Source organism: Spermophilus citellus, assembly GCF_964194105.1.
Source record: "Spermophilus citellus genome assembly, chromosome: 8".
Lineage (NCBI taxonomy): Eukaryota > Metazoa > Chordata > Mammalia > Rodentia > Sciuridae > Spermophilus > Spermophilus citellus.
In genome coordinates this window covers 60751611-60776867 of record NC_138189.1, presented here as the reverse complement: position 1 = coordinate 60776867, position 25257 = coordinate 60751611, and the positions used below count along the sequence as shown (strand labels likewise).

The 25257-nt window shown below is 41.3% G+C and overlaps 1 protein-coding gene across 2 annotated transcripts in view; it reads right to left on the bottom strand.

The window, feature by feature from the left end:
* Positions 1-25257, bottom strand: part of SHROOM3 (shroom family member 3) — a 314183-nt gene that overhangs the window by 173802 nt on the left and 115124 nt on the right. Inside the window, exon 1 of one of the 2 annotated variants that reach the window (XM_081303768.1) lies at positions 8438-8632. The exons of the other annotated variant lie outside the window; for it this stretch is intronic. The gene's annotated coding sequence lies outside the window, so the exon portion shown is untranslated. Of the gene's footprint in view, positions 1-8437; positions 8633-25257 lie in introns of those variants that run through there. 2 annotated transcript variants of the gene reach the window in all.

Below are 25257 nucleotides of genomic sequence, written 5' to 3'. Positions count from 1 at the left end.
AAATGCGCTGACTCCAAACCACACACAAAGCCCATTCAGGGGAACTCCTGGTGTCTCTATGCTTCCCTTGTCTTTATTCCTTCATTGTAACAAGACAGGAGTGAGTTTGACACGGGGTCCTTTGGGGGTACTACTGTGATGTGATTTATTAATTAAAACATCCAGGAGCTCATTACAGGGATGCAATGGTCGTCACTGGTTCAAGTAACTGTCCATTATATTCCCACCTCTAATTTTATTTATTTTCTAACTTTTCGAAGTTAAGGTTTTCACGTAAGTGGCGTCTAGCAGTCACATATGTCTCCGTGACTCTTGAGACTAGCAAAGCATTTCTACAGCCTCACGACTGTTTATTCATGTCACACCCTTGCTCCCTCGCTCATTCAACAAATATTTGAGTATCTGTATGCACCAGGCCCTACGCTAGGCCCTGGGTATCAACAGCTGACGTCCTCTGCCCTCACTGAGGGCAATAAAATGTAATGATATGCCATATGACTTTTTTTCTCTAAATCAACAGGAGAGCTACAAGAAATAAAAAGAGTGCAGAGGGGCTGGGAGTGCAGCTCAGTGCTAGGGCACTTGCTTAGCATGCACAAGCCCTGGTGCAATCCCTATTGCCACAAAAAGAAAAGTGGGGGTGGTATGAGCATGAGACTAGATTAACATTCCTTGGGCAAATTCAACAGAGCAGTTAAGAGCACTGGCCCTGCTGCTGATGACAGCCTGGGTTCAAATCCTAGTCCTGCCCCTGTGTGACCTTAGATTAGTTACTTACAAGGTATCTCAATGGTTTAACCTGTAAAATGGAGGTAAAAATTGTCACTTTGTCTTAGATGGTGATGAGAGCTAGCATTTTTTTTACCAAAAATTTAGAATGTGGTTGTTATACAAGTGTTTGCTCAAAAGAAAAAAAAATGAGCTCCCGCCTACTCTAACCTACCTGAGCAACTTGGAAGCAGGCAGCAGTGATATGTCAACATGTGGACCTCAGAATTTGCAAAGAGGCACACAGCAATTAGTGGTGGGGGGTACTGGGCCTCCAGGCACCAGGGCCTGGAAGACCACCACAGGAGGATGACTCCTCTGGCCATCATCCTTACTGCCACAATGGATTAACTCTTGCTCTCAGAAACCCCCAAATCATGTGTCAGTTAAAGGGAACTTAAAGGATTTTTCTAGGGGAATTTGGTTCTTAGAAGAAGTCGGAGAAGGTAATGGAAGTGATGTTCATAATCAACTAAAATAAGCAACTATGCAATCCAAGGGTCCTTGGAAGTCCAGCTCTGATCCAAATGTCTAAGAATCCCTGAAGATTGATGACCCATCCTCCTCCTGGAACATTTCCAGGAGGGAGTACATTTTTAAATAGACTTTTATTTTTCTTGAACATTTGTCCTGGCTCCACAGTAAGGATAAATCTGACTCTAAATATGCCTAGAAAAAAAGAATTCCATCTTCTCCTCATTTCCTGAGCCAGCCATCACTTGACATGAGTTATGACCAAATCCTTCAAAGGAGTCAAGGTCACAGGAGGAGATCAATAGAATCTGAACAGTCAAAGAGAGGGGTCCAGGAAGATCATTTTGAGAGAAGGTCCTTAAAGAGCCCCTGAAAGGCAAACTTGCTTCTAGACTCCAGGGAGAAAAAAATACACTGACCCCTTGTCTTCTTACCCCTGTATCAGGCTCCTCCCAACCTCAAGCCCTGTGGCCTAGACAAGGGAATCGATATCAACGTTTATCCACGAGTACGTTGAGGTATCACGTGAACCCAGTGGAATCCAACAGGACTTTTGTGACTGAAATTAAAAGCAAATGTCTCAAATACAGCTATCTCTGAAGAGTATGGACTTGGTACTTACATAATAGAAATATCAGTTTAGCTTAAACAAGGTCAGTTTTTCAAAAGCAAGTTTTTTCCCTGCGTATGTGCAAAGATGCAGAGTTGGGTCCTGATGAGCCAGTCGAATTGAATCCTTAAGAAGCCAAGGCTGGGAGTCTAATTTTCACAGGGAACAATTACAAGTTAGCAGAATCATAAATTTGGAAAGGATCTTAAAAGTCAAACTCTTATCTAAATGCTTGATAACCCTCTGGCCACTGATGACCAGCTCCTCCTGGAACACTCCCAATGGCAAGAGCTCGCATTTTAAACAGAACAGGGCTCTGTACTGTGTGCCCACACTGTTCTGTCTTAAGTCCTCAGTAGTGGAGGTAATAAACAGACAATAGCTAACAAGTAGAGAAGGTTTTCGTAGTGCTAGGCACTCTGCTAAAGGCTTTGCACAAATTCGTCTCGTTAAATCCTCACAGTACCTCTCTCAGTTAAGTTTTCGTAGGATACATTCAGAGGAAAAGCCAAAGGCCTTCCAGTGGCCAGGAAGGCCGTGAATGGCTGGCCTGCTCTAATTTTTGTTCCCAATAGCTACATCCTGCTCTTCCCATTCTGGTCTCCCAGCTCTTCCACAAATACTTCCCCAGAGGGCCTTTGCTCGTGCTGTCCTCTCCTCCTACAGGGCTTGGAGGTAACCCACAGCTCTTTCTCTCACCTCCTTCAAGTCTTCTTTCAAGTATCACCTTCCCAGTGAGTCCTTCTCCCACTGTGCTTTGGAAAGATGCAATACCCCTTCTGCTTGCTTTTCCATGGAAGTTATCATTTCCTAACCAAGGGACTTAATTTTTACTTCACCGTCCATGTTCCTGGATTGGAATGTGTGCCAAGATTTTTGTCTACTTTTGTTCACGGCTCTAAATCCAGTACCTGGAAACACACCTGGCACATGTCCCCCCCCCCCCCCGCCCCCATAAATATTTGTTGCTTCAATTTTACATTCGAGGCAGTAGGCACACAGAGGGCCGTGGTCATGCCTTTCCTGGAAAGATTTCACTAGGAGTTCACATTCCAGAAAGCAAACTCGGTGTCTATCCTCTTCCCGGGGGTGGGTGGCATTACCTTGGACCATCAGGGACAGTACAAGACCTGAAAACTACATGAACAGCAATATGCACTAGCAGTCAAGGATACAGAGGAGTATTCCAAATGTGTCCTAAATCCAAGAATTACATGTGTCAAAGCAAAATCACTTGAAATAGTTTGTGACCCTGGGAAATTTTATTTCACAAGACTTAGGGGAAACATCCCAAACTAAAAAATGAAAGAAGTACAAAAGTTCTCATGAAAATGTTTTCCCAGGGTTAGCCGGGTACAGTGATGCATGCTGTAATCCCAGCAGCTCTGAAGGCTGAGGCAGAAGGATTGTGAGTTCAAAGCCAGCCTCAGCAAAAGTGAGGCTCTAAGCAACTCAGTGAGACCCTGTCTCTAAATAAAATACAAAATAGGGCTGGGGATGTGGCTCAGTGGTCAAGTGCCTCTGAGTTCAATCCCTGGTACCTAACCCCCTAAAAAAATGAAAATGCTTTCCCAGGGTTGAACAACAAGAATGACAGTGTAGAACCCTCCTCTATAGGCCTTCACATTCAAGGATTGTTTCCGAGTTCCTTTTATGTGATTATATTTAATCTTCATAATAATGCAGAAATCTAATTTGCAGATGAGGAACTGCCCTCTGAGCCGTTGCATACTTTCCTAGAATAGCCTGGTAAATTGTAGAATGTGAAACAAAATCTAATTCTTCAGTCTCCATCTGGGTGCCTGCACAGGCTTCAGGTGTTTATCATTTTCCAGTGCTTACTATCCAGGGAAATGACCTCAGTATTTGTAAATGGTTATTTTAATGATCAACAATTTAAAAATATAAAACTATAAATATTACTTCCTCTCCCTCTTTTACTGAGGTCCACTGTTGCCCAGATTCAAGACATTCATACTGGAGTGCATGTACGGTCACAGTAAAACTAGTGTCTTTGTCTGAAAATAATTTCATTAACTAAACAGCCTGGTTTATAAAGCTCACATTATTATACTAGGGGAAAAAATGCAAGAGCTGACAGGATCGCTAAGAGCAAGAAATACCAGGAAAATCTCAAAACTCTGATCACTTTTTCTTAACTATAGTTTTGCCAATTATTTTGCCCACAGCTTTGGAAACTTGTTTTCACCTCAATTCTTCTCTAGGATAAAAAGAATTCTACCCTGGTAGGGGGAGATAGGAATGAAGACCTCAACATCAAGTACAAATTGCTCATTTAAAGAACAGGAATTAAAGATGCAGGAGCTTTTTCTTCCTTAATAGCTCATCCCTCTGTAGAAAGAATCTGAATCCTGTCCTGATTCTTCTTGGGCAGTGGAGCAGTGTTTTGGTTTTCTGTTAGTTAATTTTAATTTTTTTTTAAAGGGCTCCATTCTTGAGAGGCCCGTTGCTATGAGACTTCCTGGGCCACAACAGATGGCTGCAAGAACAGTTCTCAGGCCAGAGCTAGGAGCTGTGAAGCCCTCCACTCAGGCATACCATTAACATTCCTGAAATACCTTCGGAGGCAAAGCGGGCCAGCCACCTTCTGACCAGCTGCCCTCCCCTGTCAAGGGGCCTGGGTTGAAATTTGTTATAAATGAAATGATCAGGACGTTCCAGGAAAATGTCACAGCAGAGAGGGGCAGTCTTTCCCAGTTGAGGCTCCCATCAAACTTTACCAACCAAACACTGGGTGTCTGGGTGGCTCAAGTGGGCAGGTGGGCATGTGCATGGATGCATGCACCCATTTGTACACACCACTCTGTGCCAGATTCATTGAATTGTTTTTGTCTTTTTGGTACTGGGGATTGAACCAAGGAACATTCTAACTCTCAGAGGCACCCCCACCCCTTTTTTAAAAAACCTTTTAAATCCGGCCTCGATAAGTTACTGAGGCTGGCCTTGAACACTGTGATCCTCCTGCCTCCAGAGTTGCTGGGATTACAGGTGTGCACCACTGGGCCCAACTTCATTTAATTGTGTTTGAGCCTTGGACTCCCTCCCAGGTGCAGAGAAATCCAGTTAAGAGTGCCAGAATACTTTTGGCCTGAAGTAATTTTAGTGCCCAGACAGAACTGCTGGGGGAAGTTTAAGGAATCCTGATTTCCCCTTTCAACAGAAAGACAAATTGGGGAGGAGACCTGGTTGGCATTTGAATTTCTCACTTCTCACTAACTTCTTGGTGCTGATGGATTAAATCAATCCTTTTCTCTGTTGTCCCAACTAAGATAATGATGGCATCAGATGGCGGAATCAGTAGGCCAGGATGAATGAATAACTGAGAAATCAGGCCATAAAGGTGAGGTCATTAAGATCTACACTGCTTCAAGGGAAAAGATAAGGGTGGAACTGGGAGACTCACCACCACCCCTGAGGGACTGGGCTGGCCTCAGATGTTGGTAGGGAGGATCCCCAGGTAAATTAATTGCTCACTAAGGAGTTTGATACTTGATATTAAATAAAAAAGCAAGTGGCTCTAAACAGCACTAGCTTATCAGGGTAGGGCTTATTTACATTCCATCCCTAGTTTTCCATTTGGAACCAGGCCTGGAGTACAGAAGCAAAGTCCTCCGTAAGTGCTGACCGCCAGCTCCCTGATCACTTGAGGAACAGCAGAGCTCCCCTCCCAGACCCAGTTCCTACAAGTTCACGGGCAGCTTTTCTAGCAGTAGGTGATATGCCACAAATACCACACTGCCACTGTCATTTGACTTCCATGTTTTTAGCCCAGTCTGTCCAACTAAGCAACAAAATAACTGGTTCAGGTTCTTGCCTCCCAAAATCTCCTGTAGGCCCTGTGGTATAGCTTCCCACTTGTCTCCAAAACGTGGCTGTGGGTTTTGTTTTGTTTTGTTAAAAAACAAAAACAAACATGCCTTTTAGAGGTATGGCCTAACAAAAAATGCTTTTTCCTTTCAACCAGAGATGTTTTAAGGAAGCCATCTATAGAGGGGTGGTGGTGAGAATGTGGCGCCTTTTTTCCTTGTGTCTAGGGCTTCTGAACCCCACCTTGCTCATCTGATGCCTATGGCCAGAGTATATTGAGAAGGGAGGTCCTCGCCCCGCTGCTCAGCTTCTGAACTCACAGGGCTCACCAGTTCTGAAAAGCTAGGTGGGGAGGGGCAAAGAGGACAGGGAAGGAGGGAGGGAGGGAAGGAGAGAGGGAGAGGAAGAGACTTCTGATGCTTGCTGCCTTCCACTAACAGAGCTGAACCTTTCAAGCACAGCCAGTGGGGTACACAGTGTGTGTCCAGAAGGGTAGGCTGGGCAGCCCTATTGTGCCCTATTGTGTGCACAAGAAGGGATCCTTCCACGCAGCAGTCTGTGGAGGGGGCCTGGCAGGCATTCCACAGCTCCAGGAGGGATGCTTTTAAAGTGGCCAACAATAAATTTGAGATATTTAATCTCCTTGCCCTCCAATCTAACTCTCTAATGATACTGTTCTTGGAATGAAATACCTCTGTATCCACCCTAGTTACTAATGACTGTGTTGAGTTACATATTGGGCATCACCTGGTACACTGCGGATTTGTACAGGGGCTTTTTATACTCTTAATATAAAATGGGGGGTCTATGAATGTGACTTAACTTATTTATAAAATAGAAATAAAACTTTTCATCTAGCTTCCTGTTCCTTTCTAAAACACTCGGGTTTTTATTGATAGTGAATTCCTCTTAAAGATACTAATTAGAGCTAATATTGTATTTCTCTCTCTCCATACAAAAATGAATTATTCTTAACCCATGAAATAATTTTTTATACATAATCTCTAGGTTGTAATTCATAAGTGATGGGTAAAACTTTGAAATATAAACATATTTCAAACATTTAATATCCATTTAGTTTTTAATGTTCATCAACATTTATAAATTCACTTAGTATTACTTCTCTACCTACCTATCAATCTATATTTTGGGGGGCTGGGGTTGTGGCTCAGCGGCAGAGTGCTCACCTAGCACATGTGAGGCCCTGGGTTCGATCCTCAGCACCACATAAAAATAAATAAATGAAATAAAGATATTGTGTCCAACTACAACTAAAAAATAAATACTTTTAAAAAATCTATATTTTTAAATTATCACCGACAGTACATATGTATGTATGTATGTGTGTGTGTGTGTATATATATATATATATATATATATATATATATATATATATATAATGATATTATATTTAAAATGATTGCAGTAGACTTGTGTGATGATCACATTTCACCCGATGGGCAATATCATTTATGATACTTTTATTCATCAAAGCAGCTGTTTTTAGCAACTATATTTAGCATTACTAATATGTTGATCTTACAGAAAAATATGTTTATAAAGATGTGTTAGCTAGCAATTAAGATGAAAAATTCCAACTGGCTATAAACATTGAAAGAAACAATGTATTTCCAGATGATTAACATACTTTCTGAGTGCATGGCTTCTGAATGCCTGTCACCTCTGTTTTCTCTATTTCTGTTTATTACTTGACTAGAATCACTGGGAATTGAACTCATGAAAGGAAGGTGTTTATACTCTTAAAACTAATAAGATGGGAAAAGCAATCTCAGAACCTTATATATATATAAAACCTCACCCATTTATAAAATGTTTTCATTTAAAAAAAAAAACTCAAAGGAAAATTACTTCCTTCCCATCATGAAAAAAAATCAAGGTGAAAACAGCAATCCCAAACCACTGACCTTTTACACATCTTTGATTGCTAAAGCCTCATATTACAAGTACACTAACACCAACCCAAGGTGAAAAATAGGACAGTTCTTGAGATGTTTGTCAATCAATTTACAAGTAAAATGAAATCAGAGGAGAACATAAGCTTAATCAGAACCACAGCTTAACATTCCTAAGCATCTCAACTGTTGCACCCATTGAGGGGCCAGCATTTAGAATCTTAGAATTGACCCTCTCTCAAACATAAGGATGGGCAAAGTGAACCAACCAATACAATCAGAACCCCTTGCTGAGGTGGAATTCACCAACTCACCTATGGTGAACACACCTGAAAAAGAAGAGCTGCTTTTACATCACGTGAGAAAAAGTTAAAGATAGCTTTAAAAATAAGCTGTAACTGGTTACCTGCCACCCCCACCCCACCCCCCCCCAAAAAAATTAGACTACAAATCCTTGGGGTTGCATGATTGGAGGGTCAAGACATTTCGCCTGATTTTCTAATATTATACAAGTTACCATATATATATTTGTTACTTTTCATTGAAAGTGACTTTATTATCTCTTGAGTTCTCATCAGATGGGAAGGCCTAGGCAGTGAGATGCCAAGTGCCTGCAAAGGTTACAATGATTGTCAAGTCCCCCCTCCCCACTTACATCTTTACTTTCTCCTTTGTATCCTTTTGCCCCCACGCCCCATAGCTGAGTAACCTGATTTCACCACACAGGCCTGAACTGAGCAAGCTCCCTGGGTCGCTTCAGTTTCCCTTCCCATTACAGGCACTTCTGTCCAGATAAATGTAGAAAAAACGTCGTGGAGAAATGACTGGTTTAAAATGGACTTACCTGATGGCAGTCTAAGCCCAGGATTCCATTGTTCTCATTTTTCTGTCAGATATCTCTGTCCAGCATGACATGGGCCATGCTGGCCCACCGAGGGTGCCCCGTGGCAAGGGGACGGTGACCCAGAGGTGCAATTCTGGTGCAGAAAGAAATCCCGGAGGGAGAGCCAGCCCCGGGAAGGCGAGACCTAAGACACAGGTGTCTTCCACCACCGAGCCACCTCAGCTCGGAACCTGCGCTGCCCTGATTAGCCAAGTACAAAAGGCGGTTCGAATTACTGCCCTGTCCCCAGCCAATCACTGGCCAGTCTGCCTGACAGGAGCAGGCCCCCTGATGTGAGGGGACGTCACTCGGCTAGAACCTGAGAACCGGTTTCTACAGTGGCCACAGGCAGCTGGGCTCCAAGGCACCCTGCAGAGGCTGTCGGGCTGTGGCAAGGAAAGCTTTCAGTATTGGTAAGCTCTCTCCTGCCCTCCCCGACAAGTGTGGCTCTAGGGTCCGATGACTCACAAACACCACAATATAGTGAGATGATAAGGTGAAGGTAAAGAAGTATAGGTACCATCGAGTGCTGACACTTTATTCTGCTTTTCCTTCCCCTCTCCTTGTTAGTTTTTGTTTAGAATTTTTGCAACAGATTGTTCAATTTTTAATTAGCTATTTTTTTTCTTTACAAGTTGCTTACAGAAGCTGGGATTATGGGAGAGAGAAGCAAACAAAGACCTTTCTTACAGTCATGGTTTTTGACAATGAAATTCAATATTGTAAAAAAAAAAAATCACCTAAATCACACAAAAATTTAAAAAGATGCTGCTTGTAAAAAATCAAGATGCAACAACAAAGAATACAATACATTTTATAATTCAGCAACACGGAGGCAATGCAGCCCACCTTTGTGGGTGAAATATCACAGATTCCCTGAAGTGAAACCAGTGAAAGGAATTTTTTGCTTAAATCTATCATCTGAGCCCCTGAAATTGCAATCCTTCGCAGCTGTAAGGATAAGCAGCGCTTGATTCAAGTATGGTATTTGCCCCAGACTGTAGAGGTCAGCTTAACAGTAACCATAGACACAAAGAGAAAGAGAAAAGCAACAGTACACACAGATCGAAAGTGGGACTCCCAGTGTGTCTGAGTTCCTGGGTATGTCAGTGAATTTTCATCAGTTTACAGCTGCCATGGTGGGAAAAAAAACAAATACCCAGAGATAATTTGTAAATTTCCTTGCAAAAGAATCTTAAGATTTGGAGGCTTTGTGCATGTCTGTGTGTGTGTGATGTTCTGGTTTTTCAACCACAGTGTATGGTTTGTGTTTTGGTTTTTGTTATTTTTGCCACACTGGAGGTTGAACCCAGAGCCTTGCACAAGGGCTCTACCACTGAGCCACACCCCAGTCTGCAAGTTATTTTTTTAGTGGGGAAAGAAAAAAGAAGGAACACGGCTACACACACACACACACACACACACACACACACACACACGTCCACCATGTGTCAGAATTCTAAAATCATAGGAGGCATTATATTCTATATGCAATGCTATCTTCATTCCAGACACCCGGAAAGCCTGAATGTCACTGCATTTCAAAGGTGAGACAAATTTTATTTAAAGACCGTTTCTATATTAACTAGAAAGGCTGTCATTCCAGAATGTTCCACTTGAATTCCAGAGCTATTTATATCTCTGGAGTGAAATTTAAGGAAATCGGATGGAGGGACAAATGTCTGGGAACAATGGTCAAGGAGGGGCACAGAATCCCCTATCAGAGGAGAACCTTCTACCAGATGCATTCTTTCAAAAGCAGCCTTCTTTTTTTAGAAAAGCAAAATTCTCATCCCAGTCTTGTGTTTTCCTTCTCCCACCCCCAAAACCTCCCCAAACACCACAACTGAGTTTCATTTCCTTCCTGCATGAGCTATGCCAGCAGGCCAGAGTTCAAGAGCAGCCAGCTACACAATTCAAGTTGAATGTGTCAAACTTAACAACCTCCTGCTGCTGACCAAGATCTTTTCTCCACTGTGTGGAATGACAAATGGTTATGTTTGACATTTGTTTATCCCAACCTGCCTTTAGTGTGGGAACACCATTCCCTCAAATATTCACAGGAGTTTAAAGGAGCCAGAAGTCAACTCCCTTCATTCCACCAATGACTTCTTCACAGTCCAACTCTGTCCACCCTAAACTCACTTGAAATCTCCTCCTCTTCAAGTTCTCTGCGAAAACTTCCTGGACAGATTGCTGGCTCCAGGAACTAGGTCCTCACAGAAGCTATGTATGTTATGTTAAGAGAAATATTTATATGATTCTTTAGGGAAGCTAAAACAAGCAGGCAAGGAAAAAAAATATTAAAATCATATTAAAGTGATTTGGGTGTAATGGCACAAGCCTGTAATCCCAGCTACTCCAGAGGCTGAAGCAGGATCATAAGTTCAAGCAACTTAGCATTAGGCAATTTAATAAGACCCTGTCTCAAAATAAAAAATAGAAAGAGCTGCGGGTGTAGCTCTGTGGCTGAGAGCTTGCCTCGCATGTGTGAGGCCCTGGGTTCTATCTTCAGTACTTAAATTATATTAAAGTAATTAAAGCATCTGTCCCTTCATAAATTACCAGGCAAAAAAGGGAACCATTATGATATCTACAAAGAAGGATGCATATCAGCAGAATCAAATTGAACCATGTGAAATTGCTAATATCTGTAGCAATTTCATGTGGTTTAACCCAGAGTAGGTTCCATTCTCTAATCATCACAGTTCCATAATAAAATTGCAGATACTAAAATTGCTATTCCAGCTTTACAGATGTGGAAGTCAAGGCTTAAGGAGGTTATGAGTAACTAGTCCCACATTTCATAACTAGCAGCAGAGCTGGAGTGAACACCCAGGTCCACATTTTGGGATATGACCCCAAAGTCCACACTTTGACCCATCCTCTACCATAAAGGCTTGGAAGTTACTTGACACTTCATGTAACTTACTAAATTTCCCCAAGCCTCAGTGTTTTCTTCTCTGAAATGGGTACCCATCTAACAGGAGGACTGACGGTGATGATACAAGTAAGCACATATCATGTCGTGCCTGGTTGCACTACAGCTCTAATGAAATGGGTTAGCTTTACATGACCCAAAGTGAGACAGCACATTGTGTGTCCCCATCACCCCTGGTGGTCAGGCGGCCACTCATGGGCAGGACAATGAAGTCAGGGGTCCTCAAGTCTGGAGCAGTGCTGCTTTGGTAGGATATGGCATCTCCCCTGAGGGTTCAAGTTTTGGAAATTAGGTCCTCAATGTGACAACGTCAGGAGTTGGTGCAACCGTTAAGAGGTAGAGCCTAGTGCTAGGTGATTGGGCCATTGGAGATCCTGTCTTCAGGAGGGATTAATGTAGTTCTCAGGAGTCCATGGTTAGTTCTTAAGAGAAGGTTGTTATAAAAGAGCAAGACTGGCCAGGTGTGGAGGCGCATACCTATAATTCCAGCTACCCAGGAGGCTGAGACAGGAGGATGGAAAGTTTGAGGCCAGTCTGAACCTTAGAAAGACTCTGTCTCAATATAAGCAATAAAATGGTCTGGAGATGTAGCTCAGTGGTAGAGTACTTGTCCAGCATGCACAAGGCCCTGGATTCAATTCCCAGTACTATAAAAACAAACAAACAAAAACTGACACCCCACCTCCCACTCCCCTGCCTTTCCACTTTCTGGCTTCCTCGTTTTGTTTTCTCTCCTCACAATCACTTCTGCCATGATTTGAAACAACCAGGGGTGGGGAGTGGGGTGCTCACCAGTGCTAGCACCATAGTTTCAGAGCTAGCTGACTCCAAAACTATGAGTGAAATAAACCTCTTTCCTTTATAAATTACTCAGCCTCGTTTATTTTATTATAGCAATGGAAAATGGATTAATGCAGATGCCCTTCACAATCAGTGCAGACTACTTTGGTGTAGAAGTTCTTCATAATGGAGTGTGCATGAGTTCTCCCCAAAACCCCTCATTTAGAAAAGAGGCCATCCACATAATGCTGCTTCCCTCCCTGCTGCCTGCTGTCCAATTTAAACCTTGCCCTCAGTCCCATCTCCTATTTTCCTGCTTTCTCTACTTCAGAGTTCTGCTAAGCATCTTGAAGCCTTTCACAAACATCTCCACTTCTGGCATGCCACCTGCCTAGGTTCTTTGGTAATCTGTTGTAGAGGGTTAGGCCATCCTTGTTTGAAGAAGTAATGATGATCTAATCTGGAAGGGGACTGTGGACCCCTCAGGCCCAAAGCGGGGGTACTTGCCTTTCCCTCTTGTTTTACCACTAATTGATAAGAGGAGGTCCCTGGCCCAGAATGTTACTTTCTTCCATCCTAATATATATGGTGAAAAGGGAATAAAATATACCAGATGAGGTATTTTTGTTTGTTTGTTTTGTTTTGTTTTGTTTTGTTGGCACGAGGGATTGAACCAGCCTTTTTTATTTTTTTAATTTAGAGACTAAGTTGCCAAGGCTGGCCTTGAACTTGCCACCCTCCTGCCTCAACCTCCTGAGTTGCTGGGATTTACAGGTGTGTACCCCCATGCCCGGCACTAGATTTGATTTTCAAAAAATATGATGTTTTAATTTTTTCTTTTCTCTAAAAGCTGGCAGCTCTTCCACTCTGACACATCCTGTTTTCTTCTGATTGCTTTTAAAAAACAAACCCACAGACAGGGGAGTTTTATGTTACTCCAGTGATGAACTGCAGACCAAGATGGATAGCTTGATTTCAGAACACCAGATTTCCGCTGGTATTTTTCCTTAATGATTTGCACATGTCCTTGCAGGGTGCTTGCTTGGGATTAGAGATGCGGGTCTGTGGTGGGAAAGCTGCACGATACAAGAGAGACACGGTGGTTTTGTTGGTCACTTTCAATTCCTCTGGGTCAGCCCATAACACTATATTCTCTAGGAGTTGTAAGGTAGACTGGTTTTCTACCTGAGGTTGATTTGGATACGTCTGGGGCACTTACTCACCAGGTCTTATGTTTTTATGATATATTCTTGAAGCCTAAAGAGCTTTCCTGGAGTAGGTTTTTTTTAAAAAAAGATTAGAAGTTTGTCCTTAATATTCCAGGAAGGAATTTAAGAAATATTATGATACAAGTGACGGAAACAGGCTTGGCCTCTGGTCTGCTTCTTTTCCTAGAGCACTTATCAACGTCCAATGTATTGTATAATTCACACACATGTTGTGCGTATTGTTTATTGTCTCTGCTCACACGAATGTCTGTTTCATAATGACAAAGATGTTTGCTTTTGATGATGTCTGAGTCCAAGCACCTACAGTAATGGTTGGATATATTTAGATGCTTAATAAATAAGCCAAACTTTATAAAGGAATTTGTAAGAGACTCATGTAGATCTATTATCCTGCATACCTCACTTTTAGAAATCACACTTCATCTTTAAAAGAAAGAAACATAATACAATAGGTAACGATGGTGAGGATCATGACAGTGACCAACGTGGTGATGATGTGTGAGGTGAGAAAAGACTTCAGTCAATCACCTTCCACAGGGTTTGGGACTGGTTTAGCCAACTGCACAGATTCCCCATACACAGACTCCTGGCACCAAGAAAACAGCAGTGAGTGCAAAGAGGAGCCCAAGAAGCTGTGTCTTGCTTCTAGCCTGTTTTCATTTAATATCCCAGTAAGCTATTTGTTGGAGAACTCTGAGTGTCTGCAGGAGTCAGATTTTCCAGGACATTCTAAAGGAAGTGGACAAAGAGGCTAAGCCAGTGCTCCCTGGGCACTCGGGCGAACATTGTCCATCCCAATCTGACGGCAGCCTGACATTTACAAGGTTGATGAGACAACGCCTAAGGCCTCTAAACGTCATGAAAGATGTCAGTTAAGTCCAAAGTGTCATTATCCAATTGGCCAATACTTTTCCTGTATAATAATTGTAGGACATAAGCCACGTGTGATATAGAACTCAAAAACCATGATATTTTTTTCACTGCTGACGTTACTGATGACGGTCGATATGCTTTTCAATCTAATTCTGCCTCTATTCTGCTGGTCTACAGTAATCATATCATCCCTGTTCTTTCTCCACCTCTCTCTCTCTCTCTCTCTCTCTCTCTCTCTCTCTCTCTTCACATTCTCTAATTCTTTGGGAAAACCAAGGTTCTTCCTCACAAGAATGGCAGTGACCCATACATAATTAATAAAGGTACTGCACTCAGATGTCGCTTCCAAGTCCCAGCATCCCAGCCAGGGAACCCAAGTTACCATATAGTGCTAAGAATAAGGATAAAGAACTCTGGAGAAAGGGCATTGTGGAATAAAATTATAGCACTATTAATGGCTTTTTTCTATCTCTAGGACCATTACACAGCTACTCCAAAGAATGAATAAGGTGTAAGAACAACATATATCTGTGACATTCATACTCTTACTTACATGTGTACTTAGTTGCTTAGGGTGCTTACAACCTATTAGCAGGAGCTACCAAGTACTACATATATTTTGTTTTCATTCTCTTCACAACCCTACTAGGGAATGCATTATTAGTATTTTTAAATAAATAAATATATATATATATATATATATATATATATATATATATATATATATATTTGTTCTAATTAGTTATACATGACAGTAGAATGCACTTGGATACATCATACATAAATGGAGTATAACTTCTCATCCGTTTGGTTGTACATGATGTAGAGTTCTATAGGTCATGTAATCAAATATGCAAATAGGGTAATCATGTCCAGAAATGCATTATTCAAAAAAATTTTTTTCCAACGGGAATGCTAGTATAATAATACCCATGTCACAGCTGAAGAATCGCAGGCACAGAGAGATGAAAAACTTGTCCCAAAGTCAAGGAACTAACAAGATAGTACTACCAGGACTTGGAGCCCAGCAGCCTGATTTCAGATTATATGCTCTTAAGCACTTCTGCACAAGTTGGATTTGTTGTGTGATGCGTGGGGGCTCTGGGTATTTTTCTGGGGAGCAGAATTCTCCCCGGTGAGTATATGCCCCACTCTCCCAGCCAGCTATCAGCAGAGTAGATCAGGTGAGTGGCGCCAGCCAGCAGTAATAGGAGAGGCTGTCAAGCAATTAGCCTGATGATAATTTGGTATAATAAACCTGCTTCAAATCATAATTTAAACTGACAAGGAGGAGAACATTTTTTCCTTTCTCTTTCCTAGCCCTGCATCTTGTGCGACAGTAGCTAAAGGCAGCGAGAATCGCAGTGGAGCTAGCAAACACACGAGTCTTGAAAAGAAATGTGACAGAAGGCGCACAGGCGAGCAGGCAGCACAGGGAATGGGGCTGTTCATTCACTCGACAGACGTTTCCTGAACACTTGCTATGGAGGGTACTGGAAAGATCAAAGGGAGTGACATGCGGTGGTTCCCTCCCCAGGTTGGTATTTGGAATTGTCCGTCAGCCCACTGATGGCAAAGGCAGCACCGACAGATGGAGATGGAAAAGATAAGTGGCAACTGGTGACCAGCCTGGCAACCTCAAGTGCCTCCTGGGCCAGGCAGGTAAGTCACTCCGCCAAGTGGCAGGTGTAAGACCAAGGGAAGCAGTGGAGCCCCACGGCTAACCAGAGAGGGGACGCCTCTCTGATTAGGTGGGTGCACGAAGCTCCAAGACACTCTGCCAGATGGTCTGGTTTTTCCAGAAGCCAGAAATCCACATTATATAAAACTTTCTAATTTTTAATGTGGAGTTAAACAAACATCTGCAGGCCACATACTTGTGGAAGATGTTATTTTCAAATTCAAACAGTCAAAGAACATTACTAACTTCACTGAGTTGTCTTTTTAAAATGAAAAATGACTCTCTTTTTCAGTGGATTTGTATGTGTAGACTTATGATCTTTATGTGCATAGCATTCAAATCATTTTTAAGGGCTGGGGAATATAGGTCAGTGGTAGAGCACTTGCCTAGCATGCACAAGGCCCTGTGTTTGATTCCAGAACCTGCACCCCCCACCCCCCGCCGAAGTATAAATACATAGAGCATGATGTAAAGTATACTAACCTACATAAAAAGTGGAAATTCTTGAAAGCATTTCTAGTATGCACCAAGAACTATTCCAGACTCTCTAGCCCCAATTTGGACCTTCATCATCAGTTAGCTTGTTGCCTATTGCTGCCTTATTCAAATCTTTATCATGAGAAACTGAAAACAGATTGAGTTGCTTCAGGTTGAAGGAAATAAATCTGCATTTAATAAAACGCAGACATCCCCAAGAAAAAGTGACGACTCAGCCCACAGCTTCTTCAGCTTCTGATGCTCATTGCCTGCACACACCTGTTCTCTCTGGTAGCTTTTGTTTCTGGTGCAGTGACCATGCATGAATTTACTTATCACTCTGCATAAAGCAGTGTGTCCTCTGTATCTGTTAGTTCTGCATCCATAAATTCAACCCATCTTGGAGCAAAAATATTCAGAAAAAATGAATTGCATCTGTATTGAACTTCTACAGAATTTTTCTCCTTGTCATTATCCTCTAAACAATATAGAATCATTATTTACATAGTATTTGCATTGTACTAGGTATTAAAAGTAATCTAGAGGGCTGGGATGCAGCTTAGTAGCAAAGTGCTTGCCTAGAACACACAAGGTCCTGGTTCAATCTCTAGCATAAAAGTAAAAAAAAAAAAAAAAAAGACATTTTAAGTATACAGGAGAATGTGCATAGGTCACATGCAAATGCTATACCACTTTATATAAAGGACTTGAGAATTTGCAGATTTTTGGTATCCATGGTTGGGGAAGAGGCCAGGTCCTGAAACCAATCCCCAGTGGATACAGAGGTACAATTTCATCTCTGTATCATACTTATGCATCACAAAACTTCAGAGATACAACTTTATTCCAACTGTACAGCTAAAGAAAGCCAAGTCTGTGATAGATTATACAACTGGAATTACACAGCTAATAAGTGAAAATCTAGATCAAAAGTAGGGCTATCCCAAAACCCAAGTACTTTTCCATTCCACTATTCGGCCTCCCCTTAAAATTAGTAGATGGTATATTGTCTTAACTCTTCTACAAGAATATGATAAACTTCAGTTCCTAACCAGAAGCACCATGAACCTTATTCCACTTAAAATGCATAATTTTATGATTCAAATTATAAGGACTGGTGATGGTGGGTTTCAAAAACTAGTGTTTATTACGCAGATATATTCCTGCTCCCTTTCTGTACTGGTGATTGTACCCAGAGATGCTCTACCACTGTGCTACATCCACAGCCTTACAAAATTTTGAGATAGGATTTAAGTTGCTGAGGTTCAGGAATCCTCAGTAACTTAGCCTCAGCTTCCCGGGTAGCTAGAATTCCAGGACTGTGCCACCAAACCCAGCCTTAGGTACTAAAAAAAAAAAAAAAAAAAAAAAAAAGTAATTTAGTAAAAAAATAGAAAGATATAATTATCTTTTATTAGTATAGGTATTATCTACTTTTATTCCCCTAATCTAATTTCCTGGGGCTCATGAAAACATTGTCTTGCATCAATATAGTTCTGAGACAGAAGGTAGAATTAGATGTTTGAAGATTGTTCTCTGGAAATGTGTGCAACAGGAAAATTGGATTAGAACAGCAGTGGCCACAGAATTTCATAAAGGTGGACAACTGGTGGCAACTGGATTGTGAATGAGTTGGAGGAACTTGCCTTGAGGCTGTGTTCTGCATATTAAGTTCACTGTCTTTCCTTAGATTGGAGAATTTTCCTAAAGATGCTTTAATTTATCTTTCAACAAGATTGAGAAAATTCAAATTGTTTCTATTAAGGAATATTCTTTTATTGAGTAGGCAACTAATGCAGGAAGCAAAGAGGGTGCTCTAAAACCCACCATGTACTAATACCATTTTCTCCTTTTTGTTGCCTCTGAGGAGGACAAAACCATCCACAGATGCCACATGGTTAGAAGAATAGAGCAATAAGAGACCCAGAAGTCTTCCTACCCAAGCCAAGCACAGGGCAAATTGCCAGGCCCTTCTCAGGCATATGGGGAGAAACCACGACTTAACGATATTTCCTATGTAGAAATAGAAAAATGGAGACCATTAGGAGTTAGTTTATGCAGAGAACTTTTAGGTGAAGGTATGCAAAAATTCCAAGTCAGTATTACCTTTTAACTCAGTAGCCAAGTTGAGACTAACTACCCTAATTGTATTCTTGACTCAGCTGTATTTGACTAGTTTCTCAGACGATAGCTCAGACACTCAACTAAGATCTGGTGAAACCCGAATACCAGGAGCATCTGCTTCAACATTCAGATCTGAACCCTAACCTTTAGGATTGTGGCTCATGTTTAAGCAGCTGAGTTAGCCAGGTGGCTATTCTCAAACCTATTGGTAAAAACTTAAGCCGTTTTTAACTTATAATTTTAATTTTTTATGTTAACCACCAAATTTCTTTCATTTTTTAATTAAAAGCATACAGTTCAATGGCATTAAGTACTCTCACACTATTATATCACCAGTCATCCCCAGAATGTCTTCACCTTGCACAACTGAAACTCTGTTCCCATGGAACAGTAGCTCCTGAAACTCCGACCCCCACACTCTGCCCCTGGTGATCTCCATTACACTTTCTTCTCTAGGTGCCTCATATAAGTGGAATCATCTTTTACTATCAGTATATTTTACTCAGCATCATATCCTCAAGATTTGTCCTTGTAGCATGTGGCAGAATTTTCTTTCTTTTTAAGATAAAAAATCCTTTTTGTTAAATGACCATAATGTTTTGAGTTTAGGGTAATCAATCAATTAGATTAAGAAAGAGCATCTGGTCTGTTTAACAACATGTAAGGCTTGAAAACCATGAGAGGGGAGGTGGAGAGGAACAGAGAATTTTTTGGAATCTCTAATGCTGTGGCTCTTAGGGTACATCAGAGTCATAGGGAAGGCTTGGTAAACCAGATTGCCAGGCCCAAATCCCAGAGTTTCTGATTCAGGAGGTTTAGAGTGAGGCCGGAGAATTTGCATCTAATAGAAGTTTCTGATCTGTGACCACACTTTTGAGAACCCTTGTAACCTAGAGTTTAATCTAGAGGATTCTAATCATCAAATTTTACCCTACTGCATAGATGATTCCCTCCCACCTAAGACAGGAGGCTTGCAGTTAGAGGAAGAGAGGCCCACAGCAGAGCAAGAGAATGTGAGAAGGTCTACCCTCAACAACCCAGGGTGTTGTACCATGAGGGAGAGGATGGTGACAAGTCAAGCTGTGGCGACCAAGGTCTTCTGTAGAGGTAAGTGAAGGGAAGTCAAGGGCTCAGGGAGTCTTGGTTTTATTTTATTTTATTTTATTTTATTTTTAAAGAGAGAGGGAGAGAGAGAAAGAGAGAGAGATAATTTTAATATTTATTTTTTAGTTATTGGCGGACACAACATCTTTGTTTGTATGTGGTGCTGAGAATCGAACCCGGGCCGCACGCATGCCAGGCGAGCGCGATACCGCTTGAGCCACATCCCCAGCCCCGAGTCTTGGTTTTACAACTCCATCTGAAATCCTAGGAGAACACTGTGGAGAGAGCCTGGTCCAGCTCTATCAGGAGGTCTCCAGAGGTCTAGTCAGAGACAAAAAAAAATCTCAGACACGGGATATTAGCCAGAAGTTCTGCAACAAGGTGGTCATGATGGGGAGGGTGAGATGAGCCTAGGGTAGGCCCCTGGGCCTGGGGGCTGCTAAAATGGGAAATAGCAGATGCTAAGGTGTCTGAAGCTCAGCAACAGCTGAGTCTGCAGGTGGGAGGTAGACAGTGATCCCAAGGGCATTGCCCAAGCCCAAACCAAACTGACCATATATTTACCAGTTGCAGAATATAGCGTAGAGGCCAGCAGCAACTGGGGAGCCTACGACATTGCCAAAGACTTGAACTCGCCACTGTCCCAAAACCCTAAGCCCCTTCCTATTTTGGCAAGGCGGGTCTACGGTGGACTTAGAAGATGAATTTTGAGAAAGGAGCATTTTACAGACTGAGCATTACCTCAAATGACTATTCAAATAATTGGACCAGGCGAGCTTTTACCTTGGCCAAGAGTAGACTTTATTTATTTACTTATTTTTAATTTTTTAGTTGTAGATGGACACAGTATCTTTATTTTATTAATTTATGTGGTGCTAAGGATCGAACCCAGTGTCCCATGCATGCAAGGCAAGTGCTCCACCACTGAGCCACAACCCCAGCCCCAGGACTAGACTTTATTATTTCATTTCTTTCTTTGCTAACCAGCAGGAATGGTTTTATAAGGAAGATTAAATTAAGTTTAGATTAGAGAAAGAGCCCCCTTTTTTTTCTGTACATCTAACTTGTCATGTAATTAGGTCAGCTAGATAAAATTTGAGACATATTTTTGAAAATTTTATTCATTGTTTATGTGAAACTAAAATTTAACTGGGCATCTGCATTTTTATTTGCTAAAACAGGCCACCTTGCTTGCAACCTACCACTTATTTGCTATGGAAATGGGATGCTGAGGTTATTCAAGGGTCTCTTTATCCCACTGCCTACTTTAACCAAAAATCTCAATCATTATATAGTTTATTTATGGTGCCAATTGGAGCAAAAGGCAAATCTAAACCCTAATTTTATTGGGTTACTGGCTTGTATCAATATTTCAGAAACAGTGTGTGGCAGAGAAAAAGCAGTTCCATATAAACTCTCCCCTGCTGACAATCCACAGAGATAAATACTGTACTGATACAACTGAACCTGAGATATGCCAATTACTTTATTTTCAATATATTCAAAATATAGAGTTTCACATTGAGTTCTCACAACATCCTTGCAAAATGGTTTCTGAAATTGTGAAGGAGCCTTTTAACTATACTGTCAGGATATGTGACATAGCCTTTATGCCTTAACTCCATGGCCCACCATCACTAAAGTGCCCTGCCCTTAGAGAGCAGTGAGTCACACATCAAGCTCTCAGGAGGATAGAGAATATGCAGGCTGGTGCGGCCAATGTCAGCCTTCAAGGTTACATTCTGGCCCATGACTTGAAGGCTTCTAATGACAGAACCCATCTATCTACCATCAAATAATACCAAGCTATTTGTCACTGAGATTACTCCATGGGGAACCCACTCTTTTATGGTGACATACAGATAATCTGCAACATTGAACAAAAATATGTTCATATGTTCTAAAAATCTGACTGAAGATGTAGCTGAGTGGTAAAGTGCTTGCCTAGCATGTCAAAGGCCCTGGGTTCGATCCCCAGCACTACACACACAAACAAAAATATATGATTAATGGCTTTATTGTTCCTGTTTTATGTTAACTGTATTGTATGGCTCTTGAAGGATTTTTACCATTCTCAGCCGAATTTTTGGAAATTAGCAAGTCATCTACCAAAGTTCCAAAGGAGTAAGAAATGGATAGGCAAGTTTGGATGAGGGATTAGGAAAGACAATTATGGAGGAATAATTCTGAGGGAGGACAGATTTGGGGGTGAGGAATAGGAATATGGGAATGAGGGGACTTTATTAGAGTACTAGTAGTAACAGAGCACAAAAAATAAATTTCAGCTCCTTCTGAAACTGGATTAGTCCTGAGAAGAGCCCATCCTACAAGGGACAAAGAGACTTCTAGGGCCATAAGTTAGTACTGACAAATGCAGTACTTAGACAGGACATCATTAATAAGCATCTACTATTTGGGACAGAAATGATAAAATCTCATTGGAACTAGAAAATATGCTCTTATGAAACAACGAATATTCCAACATTTCAATATTAATCAGGCATTTCAACCACTTATAAAATTATAGAACAAGGTGTGATTGGAATCAAAAGCTGTGGGATTTTGTTCTGTGTCTTCTAGGCAGGGGTAGGGGTATAAAATGATGAGCCTGTGCTAACTATCTTGATAAACCATAAAACCCTCTATCATTTCTCCCTTCTGCTAGGCTATTTCCTCCATTTCTGTTTTTATTGGCATGTGGACTTGCTCACGTCAAACAAGTGAAACAAGATGGCAAGGTTAATTTCTTTAAGGGAATGTGAATCAACACTGCTAGGGAAACAAAAGGCACCAGTGTGTACCATCTTTAAAGCAAAACAAAAGAAGACACTGGTAGAGTCTGATCTGTGGTCACCCAGAGGCTGAAGAACCAGTGTGGGTTCTGGGGTTTGAGCAATCACAGAAGATCAGCTCCTCTGAACACAGACTGGCATAAGAACTTGGGCCTCTGTGTCATGTGCTAGAGTTCAAATCCACATGGCTAGATGTGCCCTCCCAGCTGGACTGCTCTCTCACAAGTTAGTTTTCTCATTTGTAAAATAAAGTAATAATAGTACCTACCCATTTCCAAGGTTGTTGGGAAATTAAATGAGAAGATGAAGAAACATAGGGCACCCAGAACCCACATTTTTAAGAGCTTAGTAAATTTATTTAAAGATGATAGGCTATTACATGAATCAAAATTGATTCTTATAAGTAATATTCTAAATTTTATCCAATTAATCCATTTCTTCAGAACCTGCAAGGAATCCTATGTATGTGAATGTCCAATGGTCCAGTTCAATCTCCTCATGTATATTCAATGTCAACTGCTCCCCCCCCCTTTTATCCCATTTCCATAAGTTTAGAATGCTAATCCCAAGAAATTGTAGTTCTACTACCACCCATGTTGTCTGTGCATTTAGGGTCAGGGACAGGGATATACCCAACTTATTACACAAAGAGAAAAGATCGCTTACTATTGCAGGACTGTTTTGAAAATAGCAAAGATAAATAAACTTTTTCTAAACCTTTTTTATTAAAGCTTCCAACATGAAATTGCAATCAGATGATGATTTGTAAGCTGACACATTTGCAAAGAGCAGGAATGCAAAATACATTAAACAAAACAAAATCAAAACGGTGGGTCTTAAATTCCTCAACACGAGTTCATTTCTCTGTTCATTAGTATCTTGTGGAATGACATGGGGTTTTTGACCTCTGCCCCTGACTTTGAGACAGTGATGGAAAGGGGGTGAGAAATCATGAGGCAAAGGTTGAAGGGCCTTGAGTCCAAACACCTCCAGCTTCTGCTAGACGTTCCTGGGCTATAGCCCCAGGTTGCATTTTTACCAAGAATTCCCACAGACTGATGGTTCTGCTGCCTCAGCGCTGTTGTTATGAGAGTGTCAGATGTAAAACTGTGTAAACAGAGTGACAAGGAGGTCATTCCTGCTTAGTGACCTGTACTAGGAAGGTCTATTTTTAGAAACTGCTTCAGGCTGCTATGCCCTTGGAAAGAAGGCAAGTTGCAAACCATTGCTGTTTAAAATATATATATATATATATACATTTTTTTCTTTGCATTTGGGTTGTGTTCTCAAATGATTATGAAGAAGTTCAGAGAAAATGAGAATTGTGCCCAAGCTCTATTTGAAATTGCAAGTTTGAATTTCAAACTTCACCTGCACATCAAAGCTAAGAAGAGGCTTGGTGCTAGAAATTTTGGGAGAATAACCATGGAGTTGCTCAAATTAACATTGATCCCATCCTTTTGTGTCTTGTGGGGACCAACCAGACAAGGAAAGATCTAGAGGGATGACTTCACCCAGCCAGAGGTAGGCCTATCTGAACCTCCTAGGGCTACAGGCTACAAGCTTTGTGGGTGCAAGAATCCCCAGGCAAATTTATTCCACAGTAGGCCCCTTCCCAGTCTGACTTAGAGAAGGGCTAGGCATTTGTATGTTAAACAGGCATCACAGCTGTTTTTGACTCAAGTTGTGGAGAAAGTTCACATTTTTAAGGAAAAAAAAAATGCTTCAGAAAGAATATAGGAAAACAGGAACGATATTAAAGAGCAAGAAAAAGAACATCAGGTAAAGAATGACCACACTCACCTCAACTAGAGCTCAAAGATTTGGCCAGAAGGAAATTCCTTTTACCATTGTTTGAAAAAATAGTACAAACAGCTTTAAGGGTTTACAATAAGGAGAAGTTAAATTATGAAGCAATCACATATTATGTGAATAAACTAAATCAGAAACTAAAATTGATGTAAAATGTTATTAGTAACATGGAAAGATGTCCATGATATAATAAGTAAAAAAGAAAGCCTACAAAAAAAATCAGTAGCATTTGTAATATGATCTCATTCTTGTTAAAAAATGCACATGGGTATGAAGGATTATCTATATGGTCAAGGATTTAAAATATGAGGCTGGGGATGTAGCTCCACTTGCAAGATGCTTGCCTAGTATGAGTGAGTTCCTAGGTTCAATTCCCAGCACTGCAAGAAAGAAAGAAAGAAGACCCCACGTAAGCCATACAACTCAACAAAAAAAGAGCTCTTGCCTCTGGAGTGTTCCATATTTTTGTATATCTTGGCTGACTTGGTAGTGGAACATCTGACTTCTCTTCCTCATTCCATGGTTTACCAGACCTGTGACCTAAGGCTAAGTCCTTTCATTGCTTGGTGCTTTGACTTTCATAAAGCAAGAGCTGTTCTCCAGAATGATGCCTCTGGGAGTTTGCAGAGGGGTTTTGCCTGTGATCTCCTACCCATCTTCCACCCTCTACCATACTCAAGTCCTTTTAAATCTGCAGTCACTCTTTTCCATTGATTCCCCACCCCACCCCCGCTTGACAAATTTGATTTTTGTCTAGTTTAGGTTTAACTCTCACTGGCAAGAAACATGAGCCAAGTCCACCTTGAATCTTTCTCTTACCCACATCTATTGGGTGGTGATGCAGTAGAATGGCTACATGTGGGAAAGAACCCAATTCTCTCTTTTTTTTTTTTGTAGGGGCATGGCCTCTCAAGTCTTCAGCGTGGTTACTAAAAATATGAAATACTGGTGGTGGATTTTTTTTTTCT